Source organism: Camelus bactrianus, chromosome 20 (genome assembly GCF_048773025.1).
Source record: "Camelus bactrianus isolate YW-2024 breed Bactrian camel chromosome 20, ASM4877302v1, whole genome shotgun sequence".
Classification (NCBI taxonomy): domain Eukaryota; kingdom Metazoa; phylum Chordata; class Mammalia; order Artiodactyla; family Camelidae; genus Camelus; species Camelus bactrianus.
The window spans coordinates 16,120,632-16,133,338 of NC_133558.1; the positions used below are offsets into that span (position 1 = coordinate 16,120,632).

Sequence of the window (12,707 nt, forward strand, 5' to 3'; positions counted from 1 at the left end):
TCCCAAACTGCTTCTCACCCTTTGGCTACGGATTTAGTAACACAATCCTGTACGGGTATTTAGATGGGAAGGATTTCACATCTCTTATCTCTGTTCTTTTCTCCTATTCATGAAATAGCAATGATGCAAGGTGCTTGAAAATACTACTTTTAGAAGTTTTCCTTTCCCAAAAGAACGCTACACACTGAAAGCAATCTATTGGAATAAATTGTCTCCATTCAGAGTTATATAAAAAATATTTTTACTGCAACAGAATCACAGAGCTGATGCCACATCTCACACAAATTGACCTTTTATTTTGCATGTTTCTGCAGGATTTTCACATCCTATATCTTTAAATCCTTAACTAGAAAATGTGACCCAAATCTCAAGACTTTAGGTTAAGCTGCTTCAACTTGTTCTCCTCTAGAAAGCAATAAGAGCTGCTTTTCCATATTTGAAGTAGTTGTAATGTCTTCCCTTGGTTTTCTCTTCTCCGGGCCAAGCAATCAAAGAACCACAGAACCGTTCGTCATTCTGTCGGTCTACTTGCCTCAAGACAGGTCTGAGGCTTAAGTCATTCTCACAGATGTTTCCTCTGCCCAATTTTTTTTAAATCGTCAGGGGTGGAGTTTCCTTCCGCCCCTGATAATCTAGTACATATATTTGATTACCCTTCTGGTCTAGACAATATGTTTTTTTCTTTTGTCTGAAAAGTCCTTCTATTTCTCTAATGAAAGCTTGTTTCGCAGAGCACAACTATTTAACACATTTCACGTAAGAACACTTCCTATTGTTAGTTACAAAATCACTCTTAAGTGTAAAATATATTTTTACATTCACTGAGGATTAATTATATGTAAGGAACAATATGAGCCAGTGTGACCACCCAAGATACGAGATGTAGACTGTTCTTTCAAGTTGGTTAAGGACCGAAGAGTAGACAAATATATACACACCACCTATAAGGTGCCCTGAGGTAACAGGTAAGGGCTGTAGCAGAGCCCTGTGGAAGCTCAGAAGATACAGCCAAGTGAAAAAGGAAGGAAGGAAGAGAGGGAGGAAATCGAACACTTTCTGTTTCCCCTAGAGAAACCATTTTCACTTTTAATTACTTTTTTTTTATAACTTGGATGTTGGCTTCTCTGATCTTTTTTAAAAACCAGGAACAACAGAGTTACCCTCCCTCAAAGCTGATTAGACATGTTAGATGAATTCACATGTGAATAACGCAGTAATTTAACCCCTGCAGCAATAATTTAATCCCAATCCATATATACAGGAATCACTAACCATCACCAAAATGATGATTTCAGCATTGGCAGCTATTTTGGGTTATCTCTACAAAGAATCCTCCCCAAGGACATGTTGAACAATTACGTCCTGACTCCGTCGCATCTTACAACTGAAAACACGGATCCAAGATGAAATTGCAGCCAAAAACTCAGCAATGTCAGAAGGAAGAATACAGCAAATGAAACAGAAAGTGTGGTGATGCTCTCACGTATTTGGCCCGGAGTGAATGCAGAGCGTTTTGGTCACATACTCAAAAAAGCAATCCTTGAGCTAAGAAAAGTACAGGGACGGACACTTCACGTGCCAAGGAAAATCGCTTACATTTATTCTGTCCTAAGAGAAGAAAAGTGAAAGGGAGTAATCCAAGTCTATAAAATTGGAGTCAGCAAGGATAGGGTAAGCTGATATTCATCACTCCATCAGATTCTAGAACGTGGAGCTCAAGGAAATAGTAAACATTAAATTGTTGCAGAGAACATTAATTACATGATAAAAAAAAAAGAAATTCCACTTTATTGACATGTGGAGCTCATAACTCTGAGAATGTGCAAAGGCAGAATAAATTAATTTCAAATGAGGCTGTGCAACTTATCGAATGTTACCTCCAAAGTGGTTTAAAAACGAAAATTAGGTGTTTGACATTCACTTCTACCTTCTGAATTACCTTAGAAGACAACAATCATGCTCATCCATAAAACATCCCTTGAGTCAACCTTTGGAGCCAGATGCTGGACTCAGTAGACTATAGTTATGACCTGTCCATCACTTTTTTGGACCACATTTTTGCATCCAAGTGTTGCGCTTGCTTTCAAACAGACGGCAAAGAGAAACCTACAGCTATTAAAGAAATATATTAATGCTCACATTCAATGAAATGTTTAACTGTATGCAGGCAGATGAGGGGTGACAGCTGTACTTCATCCGGGGCTAAGATCAGTGAACCAATGTGAATGTTCGAAAGTATGATGTTGGTTCATGAAGAATGTTCACAGATTTGTGAATGCTCAATGTGAAAGTTCAAAAACAGGCCTTAAAATCAGAAAATTAAAATTAACACCAAAGAATTGCTAACCAGGCCAATATACAACAGTAAAGGATTTGAACAATACAATGTGTTCCCTTTCGGTTGGGGCCATAGTGAAAAGCAATTAAAGACACACTCTGTGGAAGAAGGCAAAGATGAAACATTAAAAGTTTTAAAAGCCTGCTGCAAAGATAGATTCCACCAGAAATTTGCAAAAATATTAAGTTTTTCTTCAAAGGCAATATGTTGCAAACACTTCAACACCTTACCACTTTCCCTTTATTATGCCGGCTCATTTAAGCTTGCACAGTAAATTTAGCTCACAGTGGCAGTCATATGCAGAAGGTTGTCTAGTTATTGCTATAAATAGCTCACACATCCTAACCACAACCCGCTAAGGGTAGGTGCCACCTAGGGTACAGGATTTAGCCTCTAAAGTGACAGAGAATTAGTTTTAGCATCCCTCAGGATTTTCCTAAAATCAGAAATTTAACCTTACTTGATCCCAATGTCAACAGGTAAGTGACCCTTTTTTGCCATACACCACCCTTCTGTGAAATTCTGCTGTGCCAACAATTGTCTTCCAACATTCAAGATTTCTTCTAACCCCCTTATAATAAGCTTTAGCATAATTTCCAACTGCTCATGAAATTATTCCTTGTTTGAGTCTTAACAATTTTGCTTCCTCTAAAATTAACTGAAGTCACTGCCTCCATCCCTCACCCACACTCTTACTTGACCTTCTAATCCAACTTCTGTAGCAGCACCCCATAAAGACTGCTCTTGTCAAAATTATCAGTGATCATAATGGTCATCGTTATGTTCTCATTTTATTGGATCTCTTAGCAGCTTTCAATACAGGTAATCTCTCTCTCTCTCTCCCTCTATTTCTCTCCATCTCTCCATCTCACTCTTCTGACAGCGGCAGCATCAACAGCTGCTTCTTTACAGTCTTCTCGGCCAATCCATCCTCCTCTGCTCAACTTCTAAGTGTTGGACTACCCCAGAGCTACATCGTGGGTCTGCTCCTCTATTTGTACCTTCTTCTTGGACAACCTCATCATGATCATGGTTTGAATACCATCAATATGCCAATGATTCTCTGATCTATATCAGCCTCTTCATATATCCCCAAACTTATATGTCCAATTGCCTAACTTGACGACTCGCCTTGGACATCTAGTAGGCGTCTCAACCTTAACATGCTCAAAAGAGAACTCTGGGTCCCCACCGTTCAGTGCTCACCCTTTTTCTATATTCCTCATCCTATGAAATGGCACCACCACTCAACCTCCAAATCTGGGAATTATCTTTATTTCCATCTTGCTCTCAGTCCCTATGTCCATTCCATTGCTGCCCTCTAAATTCAATCTCTTTTTAAATATATCCCAAATATGTGAATATTATTTCCAACTTCACTATCAACTTGGTTTAATCACCACTATCTGTTGGGTGGGCTGTTACAATAACTTACAGATCAGTGTCCCTCGTCTTCTCCTCTTGCTGTCCTCTGAATCATCCTCTACACAATAGCCAAGCAATGTTAATAGGTTACGAAAAACTACTTAGAAACTCTCTAACACTTCCCAACATACATAGAATCCAAGTTCCTTACCATGGCTTACAGAGATGTGATCTGTTCCTTAACAGCCTCTTGGACCACATTTCTACCTTCCCTTTGCTCATTAAACTCCAAGTATATTTTTTTCCTTCAACAGAAAACTCATTCCTACCTTACGGCTTTCTCCTTCTTACACCTTCTGCCTGGAATGTTCTTTTCCCTCTTTTCCCATGATTAGCTTCTCCTTCTCTTTTAGATCTCAGGAAGCCCCCCTCATTCCAATTCAAGTGCCGTCTAGTCATTCACATCACTCTGGTTCAAGTCTCTCACTAGCATTTATGACCAGCTGACGTTTCTCTTGTTTATTTGGCTTTTTCAGTCTCCACCAAAGTGTAGGCTCCAAGAAAGCAGATACCACACCCATATCATTCACTGCTTTATACCTAGCATGTAACAGAGCTCAGCACATAGGTGTCCAAAAGGTATTTGTTGAAAGAATGAAGAGCAGGCACTCAAAAATATTTGCTGCATTGAGACAGAATATAAGGAGAGTGCAATTTAAAAACCACTAGCCCAGTCTTTTCATTCTTTGTGTTGTTACAGGGTTTTTGCCCCAGTCTGGCCACACTGGCAGTATAGCATTTGAATGAGGAGGAGGGGGATAGAGAGGGATGAAGAAGACTGGAGTACAACCTACACAGGAATCAGCAATTATGCTAAGCATGGTAGGTAAAAGAATAGCTCCCCCCACGATGTCTCCATCCTAATCCTTGGAAACTGAAGATGCTACATTGCACGGCAGAGGTGAACTAAGGTTGCAGATGGAATTAAGGTTGCTAATCAGCTGGCTTTGAGATGAGGAGATTATCCTGGATTATTCATGTGGACCCAATGCCAGTGAGAGAGAGGGGTAGGGGAATCAGTGGCAGAGTGATATGGTGTGAGAAAGACTTGACTGGCCATCACTGGCTTTGAAAAAGGAAGGGGGCCATAATCCAGGGAATGGCAGACAACCTCTAAAAACTGGGAAGAGAAAAGAATAGAAATTTCCTTCTTAGAGACTCTAGAAGGAATACAGCTTTGGCAGCACTTTGATTATAGCCCAGTGAGGACCATTTTGGAATTCTGACCTCCAGAACTGTAAGATAATAAACTTGTGTGTTGTTTTAAGCCACCATGTTTGTGGTAATACGTTACAGCAGCAGTAGGGAACTAATAAATCGTGTGCCCAAAAAGTATGGTCTAGAAAGAATATTGGGGCAATGGCTCCTGCAAACCCCCTTTCTGACTCCTGCAGACACTTGCTAGACGAGGGCAGGCAGCTCAGATACCCCTGTTCCTCCTCTGTAGACACTGCTTTGAGGGTGGGCAGAAAACCTCCTGCAAGTCAGCTGCCTTCTGTTTCCCTTTTCTGTTATTAATTCTCTTTCTCACTCCCCTACAATGTACAAAACACACTCCCCCAGATACTCACATGCCTGCCAGAAAGAAGAAAAGGGATTTGATTTCTTAAGTCCTCCCCCATCCTAAAACCTTCGTAATAAGAGCCATTTGCTAACAAACTAAAGAGCGAGGATAAATTTGATACACAATACTGCTCTCATTCAATTACTACACTAAGGATCAAATTCAACGCTTGGATGCACACTGCACCCAGATTCAGTGCTAATCCTTTTTCTTTAAATCATGAATAGACACTTTAGTGTATATTACACGGCAAAGCAATAACAAACACTCTGGTGAAAATAAAAATGCTCCTCAATTATTTTTCACTTATCCCTTATAAATTTTATTGCCTAAAAAATGAAAGCAGAGCCACTGAGGTAGGGCAGTCACATCATTACCATGCAGCCCATGATAAATATGAAACTGCTTCCCCTACAGAAACGGGAGACAAATGCTGGTGCTTTTTCAGCCCTTCTGCAACCAGAACGGCCAAAATGAAAGCATCTTCCTAGTTTCAGTGCATCCGTATTTCAGCTTATTGATACTACAATACTTCAGTGTTAAACATGTTAAAATGTCTAATGTTAAGTAAGACAAGTTACCAAATAATTAATGAATGATTTGTTCATATAACTGCTAATAATCCATATTTAAGCCCAATCATTGTGTTTAAAGGATACTTTTTCACCAGAATTATTAAAAAGTATTTTTAAATAGTTCTATAAAGCATATCTTAATGTGTTCAGTATTTGAAACTGATTGAAACTTATCAGGATAAATAAAAAGAAAAATAACAGAATAATGCCCAGTTTTAAATCCTTTGTGGAGATATTAGATCTATATTAAGCAGAAGCTCTAGTAAACAAGAAAGTTTAATGTGACTAAACATCTTACTAATGTTTACCACTGAGACTTTCTCATAAAAATGTTAAATTAAAAACAAAATATTAATTTCAAAAAGCATCTCATTAAGCCCAGTAGATTATTGAGGGAAAAAAATGTGAGGAACAAGGACTTTATGGCTTTCAGTACATAAGATAATATTCTAAGAAGAAAAATATATAGAGGTCTGGAGAAGAGATGGTATAGCTCAGTGGGAGAGCATGTGCTTAGCATGCACAAGGTCCTGGGTTCAATTCCTAGTACCTCCATTAAAAAACAAAAATAAATAAATAAAAACCGAATTACCTCCTCCTACCAAAATAATAATAATAATAATAATATACATAGCTAGCTAGATAGATCTGTTTACAAGGAAGATCATGCTCTATTTTTCTGTGTTGCATCAGTTACTGGAGGCAGAATTCAAAGTAAAATTGGTAAGAAGGTGACATACAAATGATTTTCATTAGCTAACGTTCATGTAAACTATATTCATATGTGAAATATATTGAACTTGCAATAAAACTCTTCTCAGATACAGATGGTTGTCATCCCAGCATCTTATTGAAATTTAAAGAAAGCACTTCCAGAAAGCTGACCGGGTATGAAGTTTGGCGAGGAGTAAGGGAGAGAGGAAGAGGGCACTCTCCGTGATGATGCTTCTTGATGAGAGGACACGGGCCAGCCCTCCTCTGACCCTTGTTAGAACTTGCACAGTATCTCCCTCACACTGCTCCTCTGAATTAGAGCAAATTATCATCAGGAAGAATGAAAAATGAATCGAATAACAGCTAACGTTCTGAGTGTGCCTAATTTAGTGCAGCCATGTAACCCAAATGTTTTCTGATCACTAATCTTCTCCATATGTTTCATTATGACCCATAAACTCAAATGGAAACTCTTTACAGGGATGAGAATGTCACAAGTGATCTTTTTCCTTGGCAATTTAGCATATTACATGAAAATAACTGTATCCACTTAGATAGGCTGAGTTTTCTTAACTGCAGTTTGAAATGGATCTGGCTTCTTTTTATTCCCTGACTCCCACTCCAGGTATTAAATATCATCTGTTATGCAACTGATGTTTAAATTTGACTATTAACTTTTTGCATAGACTTGATCTTAACCACCATGGTTATTTAGCTTTGGCTTTAAATGGGTGTAACAAAATTTTCTAAGTGTAGACAGAAAGTAAAAGTAGGATTATTATCACTGATTTCCCCAGATCAAAGGTAATTTTGTTCTTATCCCTTCATTTCTATTTGATTCTTTTTAGATACAGATGTTTTAGATTTTCATCAAAATCAGAAATATTCAAAGTACAAAGAAAAAAGCACATAAATACATAACATGTAAAATTCATGACAAAGTTATGTTATAATCTATATAAGTTTTTATACACTTTATAAAATCTATAACAGATACATGGACCTGAGAAAAATTAAGTACCCCGAGTAGGTTTACCTAAGCCAACAAGTATATATAGCTTTATTTTTTTCATTTCTAATTTTGTAACCTAAAATTATACTGCAAATTAATTTTAACTTATCAGAATTACTGAATTGTTCCTCTTTGGGCCCAGTGACTTGACGTTACTTAGTAAGTGGCCTAAAATTTACGATTCCTGTACTTAATTCTAGTTGGTCCAATTACCTCCAAACGACCTTGTGTTCTTTAGTCTATAAAAGAGCTAGCCATATTTAATTACATCTCTACCCTAGAAAATGTATCATGGTAACAAATGGTGTAGTCACATATAACAAAAATCCATAGTTCTCTTAAACTCCTCAGTTTTTTGGTCATCCATTCACTGATTGTGTCAGTATTTCCCGAGCCTCTTCATACTCAGGCGTGTGTTGGATACCGGCCATAGAAGAGCTAAGCAAGGCTCTGGCCTCAAGGTGCTTGTTGTCTACTAGGAAATTCAACTAGAAAAGTCAGTAGAACAGAGTAAGTGTAACAAGTGCTACGCAGGCTGTCAAGAGTGCACAGAGGTAGGAGAGGGTGATGGGTGGGGAGTACAGTCAAAGGCTTCCAAAAGACAGAAGCTGCAAGTCAAGAGACAGGTAGCAGGGGAAGAGCATTCTAGACAGCAAGATCTGTATCCACAAAGACTTAGAGGCACAGGAATGCATGGTGTGTTCCGGGAACTGCAGCCACATGAGCAGGGATGCAGCAAGGTTACAGGGCTGAGAAGTGGCAGATGAGGAGGAAAATTATTCAGAAAATCTTGTCTCATAGAACCAAGAACTTGAACTTGATTCTGAAGATGATGAAGAGCAACTGGAGGATGTGAAGCAGGGAGCATAAAGCTGGGGGAGCGCCCTGGAAAGAGAGCTGCCTAGACGGAAGGAAGTGCAGACTCATGGCAGGAACTCACAAACATTAAAAAGAAATAAGGAAAGAATAAGAAAAAATAAGAGGGTGAGAAGTCAAGGAAGTCATGGGAAAGTGAACATCAACTGCAAAGGAGTAATCAGTATTAAAAGTTTTATTGTCCTCCAGCTCTGGCACCCCAATGATTTGGTCAACTAGGTGAGAGTAATTTTAGCAGGGCATGAAAATCAGATTATATTGGGGGTGCGGTGTAAAGGGTGGTGCCCATCACAGAAGGCAGGCAGTATGGACCACTATTTCAAGATGATTGGCTGTGAAGTAGAGAGGAGAGACTATAGCCTGTAAAACCTTACTCGGCGGCCTGATGCCATGGAGGTAGTAAGAGTTGAAAGGGGGTTAAATCCCACTTCTCTGACTCCTGCCTCCCAGTGATTTTGTCACAGATGTCAACACTATAAAGCTGTTGCTAAACCTACGTCTCTGGTGCATAAGCATGTCTAATGAAATCCAAGCATTCCTGCAGAAACTCAATCCCCGTTCACTCATGGTCAAGTTAAACCAAGACATCATCTTTGTCTTGATAGTATAAATGTAACTGGAACTGTACTTCTTGAAAATAACATCCTTATGATACATTTATTGGAGTTTGAACTTGAGCCAAAAATCCTAAATAAATTACAACATGGTAATCTGGTTACAGGGAGTAGGGGATCAGGGGCAATGGGATAAGAGAAAAGACTGCGGGGCAGCACCCATCCCAGCAAACATGGTGCCCTCAACTCACGCACCTGAGTTTAAGCATTCTCTCACTATGGTCATTCAAAATCATTTCAGACAAAGACATAAAGGACTCCTCAGCTTCAGAAGATTACTAAGGATTCATGCAAAGAATCTAAAGACCAAAGGCTTTATAAAAGAGAATCCAGGATTGTAAATTTTCAAAACCTATCTGCAGCTGGTAAACTCAAGATGGAAGAACTGAGATCCTTCTCTAAAAGTTGTTTCCAAATTATATACACAGCATATGCTTCAGGGATCAAACATCTAGCTCAAATACAAAAATAAAAAGAAACTGAATGTGGATTTTCAAAAACTGATTATGAATCCCAATTATTACTAAATTACAGCTTTGATAATCTAAGGCTCCAACTTTCATTTGCAACTTCCTATCAATAATATGCTTTAAAATAATATGTTTAACAATGTCAGTCGTACTAGAAAGGTAAAGCCAAGCATCACTGCTTTCAAAGTGAATCTAATCCTGAGACAAGTGCTGGTGATTCTGTGAACCACAGTCCTCACTCACAGTAAAGCGACAGGTAATGCAAATGTTCAAATGAGTCCAAATCAGTCATCCTGAATAAAGGGACTGGATGATTTTTCATCTAATCTAATTGGCACAGGTAATAGTCCTAAATTGTTCTTTAAATATGAGTGAGGGTGTTTCCAATTAACTCAACATTTTATAGATTTGTATGCTTCTATTTGCTTTAGACAATCAAAGTGAGATCTCTTAAGTGCTTAACATTCAGCTGTTTTTATCTGCTCTGTAGTAATTTTTTGAAGAGGATGATAAATTTTTATCAGAGCTGATGCCTTGTTATAGATAAAATTTAGTTTTGATTGGTAGTTAATCTTCCATCCTAACATAACTTGGGAAATTAAAATATTCAGCATATCTTTGACTACAAATAAAGTCTACAATTCAAGGAAGTGCTGCCAATAAATGGTAGATAAAAACAAACTTTTGCATATTTTCCTCTTAGATACCTACCATGTTCCAAATTTTATTTAAAATAGCCTGAGATAAATCCATTGAAATGAATTGAACTCCATTTTAAGATGATTGCCTAATAACACATATGCCTGTATATCTATGTCCATGTACCATCAATTGATGGACAACCAGAAATAAAGTGACCGACCATATACCATATATCGATTTAGTACCAAATTTAAGAGAATCAAGTGAACATAAAATGTCAAACCATCAATGGGAAGAGAGATCTTATTAACAGCCTCAATTAATGATGGGAAATATGCAAATTAACTACAAAATCGTACTATTTATTATGAAACTATCAAGGAAGAAAATTCAAAACAGATCAAAACAAATCAGCCAGCATTTTGCTCACTTTGATTCAATGTTGTTCCAACAATAGGTATTGACTGTACATTCATTAGATTCTGTACTCTTTACATTTAATGTTATGACTTAGGGATTTAGTCTGTGTCTATAACAAAAATCAATGCTTGCAAAGATAGAAAACATTCTCCTCTAGCATTTTAACCTATGATTGAAGTTCATCATCTATGAATTTCATTGCAAAAGGAATAATTCTGGTTCCTTAAGCTCAAGGAATGGTATCTTTCAGATATCCTTGTTTCTTTCTTAACTGATGACTGAGAAATACCAAGAATCCATTTCTTTTAATCTTGGAGAGGGGGAGCAGAAATAAAGTAATCTTTCATTGGATTTTTCAGTAAACTGTAATTTTTAAGTATTTTCATTGCATTAAGAGTGGTAAGAATTAATTTTCATTTGATTATTATAATATTTCACATACTCGCAGTCAAGATAGAACACAAATGCTGGTCAACCTAAGACAATATCTGTTTTAGAATAAGTGGACATGCTTAGCGTTCAGCAAAGAAACATTTTTTTCTTTGGCATTTACCTAGAGCAAAATGCAAATTAATAGTAATAGTAACAATATTAATGGTGATCAGCTAATTCTTATTGGATGTTTATTATATGACGTATACCATTCTAAGCATATTACATGTATTAACTCATTTAATGCCCAAAACAACTTCATGAAGTAATTACTAATATTATCTGCATTTTATTTATGAAAAACGGAGGTACTCCAAAGGTCAGGGGTAGCGAGTGGTGAAGCAGGAGTCAGACCTAGTGATCTGAATTCAGACCTAGAGTCCATGTTCTTAATGACAGCTTTCCCAATCTGCCAATCACGACCCATTAGTAGATTGTGACAGCAATTTAACAAGTTGCAACTATGTTTTTTTCATAAGACAGAAGAAAACAGACAATAATTTGTGATGCCAGGGTCAGTGTCATGGGCATGGGATCTGGGCAGTCTCCTAGGGCCCCAATCTGTGAGGAGCCCCCCAACTTGGCTTACTTTCTAAGGTACCTCCATAAGGAAGAGAGCTATTTCACTTTCCAACTTTCAGGCTGCCTTCCAAGTTATGGATGAGGAGAAGCAAATTCCAAAATTGAAAATGTATAAAATAGCAGGTCTAGGTGAGGAGGTGGAGGGGCATGTAAGGGAGGATGAGTAGTTTTGACATTATTGGGGGAAAACAAAGGAGGAAAAGGGAGAGAACACTCATAAAAATAAATAAAAATTGCAGGACAGCGTGAGAAATTAAACTTCACAGGAATCACAAAGAACTGTCAATTTTACTTGATTTTATTTTTTTAATTTATTTACTGTCAATTTTAAAAATTGGTGGTTCAGGGATGGAACACAAGGCATGAGCTTGAACCTGATGTGTGCCTTGGAGGGAGACGGAGAAAGAAAACAGCTTCATCTTTTTTTGGCTTAATGAGTGGAAAGTAGAGGACGCTTTCTGTGAGACTTTCTTTAAAATGTTTAACCTACGATTGAATCTTCTGACCACCTTTTCGGATAATTCTTCTTCCAGATGAAGTAAATCGGTATTTCTTCCTAACTTTGGGTTCAACTGTTAGAATCCTTCCATAAAAGGCAGAATTGCCAAAATAATCACAGGTTTAATACCTGATTAGATCAAGAATCCCAGTGGAAATATAAATGTTAACGTGGGATCTGAGGTAACAGGCATTAATACTCAGTATGAGAACATCCATAACAATTTTATACTTAGCTCAAAAGTGAAAAACAAGAGGTTTAATTTCAGGGCAAAGAAATTCTGAAAAACCATCTGTTTTCCTTAGATGTTCCTAAAGCTTATGTATATTCTTTTTCATTGAAAGAAGAGTTAAAAATAAGGAGAGAAGAATGAGTTGAGCTACAGATATAATAATAGTATATCCATAAGGCAGTAGAATAAATTAGGATACAAAATAAAAACAATCCAATAAACTGCATAACTGTTTAAACAGTGTAGTCACTAAATTTCATCATAATCAAAGTTATTTTTATTTCCAAACATATTTGCCTGTCTGAATATGTT

General features: G+C 37.4%; 1 protein-coding gene across 3 annotated transcripts in view; it reads right to left on the reverse strand.

Moving 5' to 3' along the window:
• The window catches only part of DCDC2 (doublecortin domain containing 2), a 140,658-nt gene that overhangs the window by 24,137 nt on the left and 103,814 nt on the right, over positions 1 to 12,707 (reverse strand). The gene's annotated exons all lie outside the window — the stretch shown is intronic.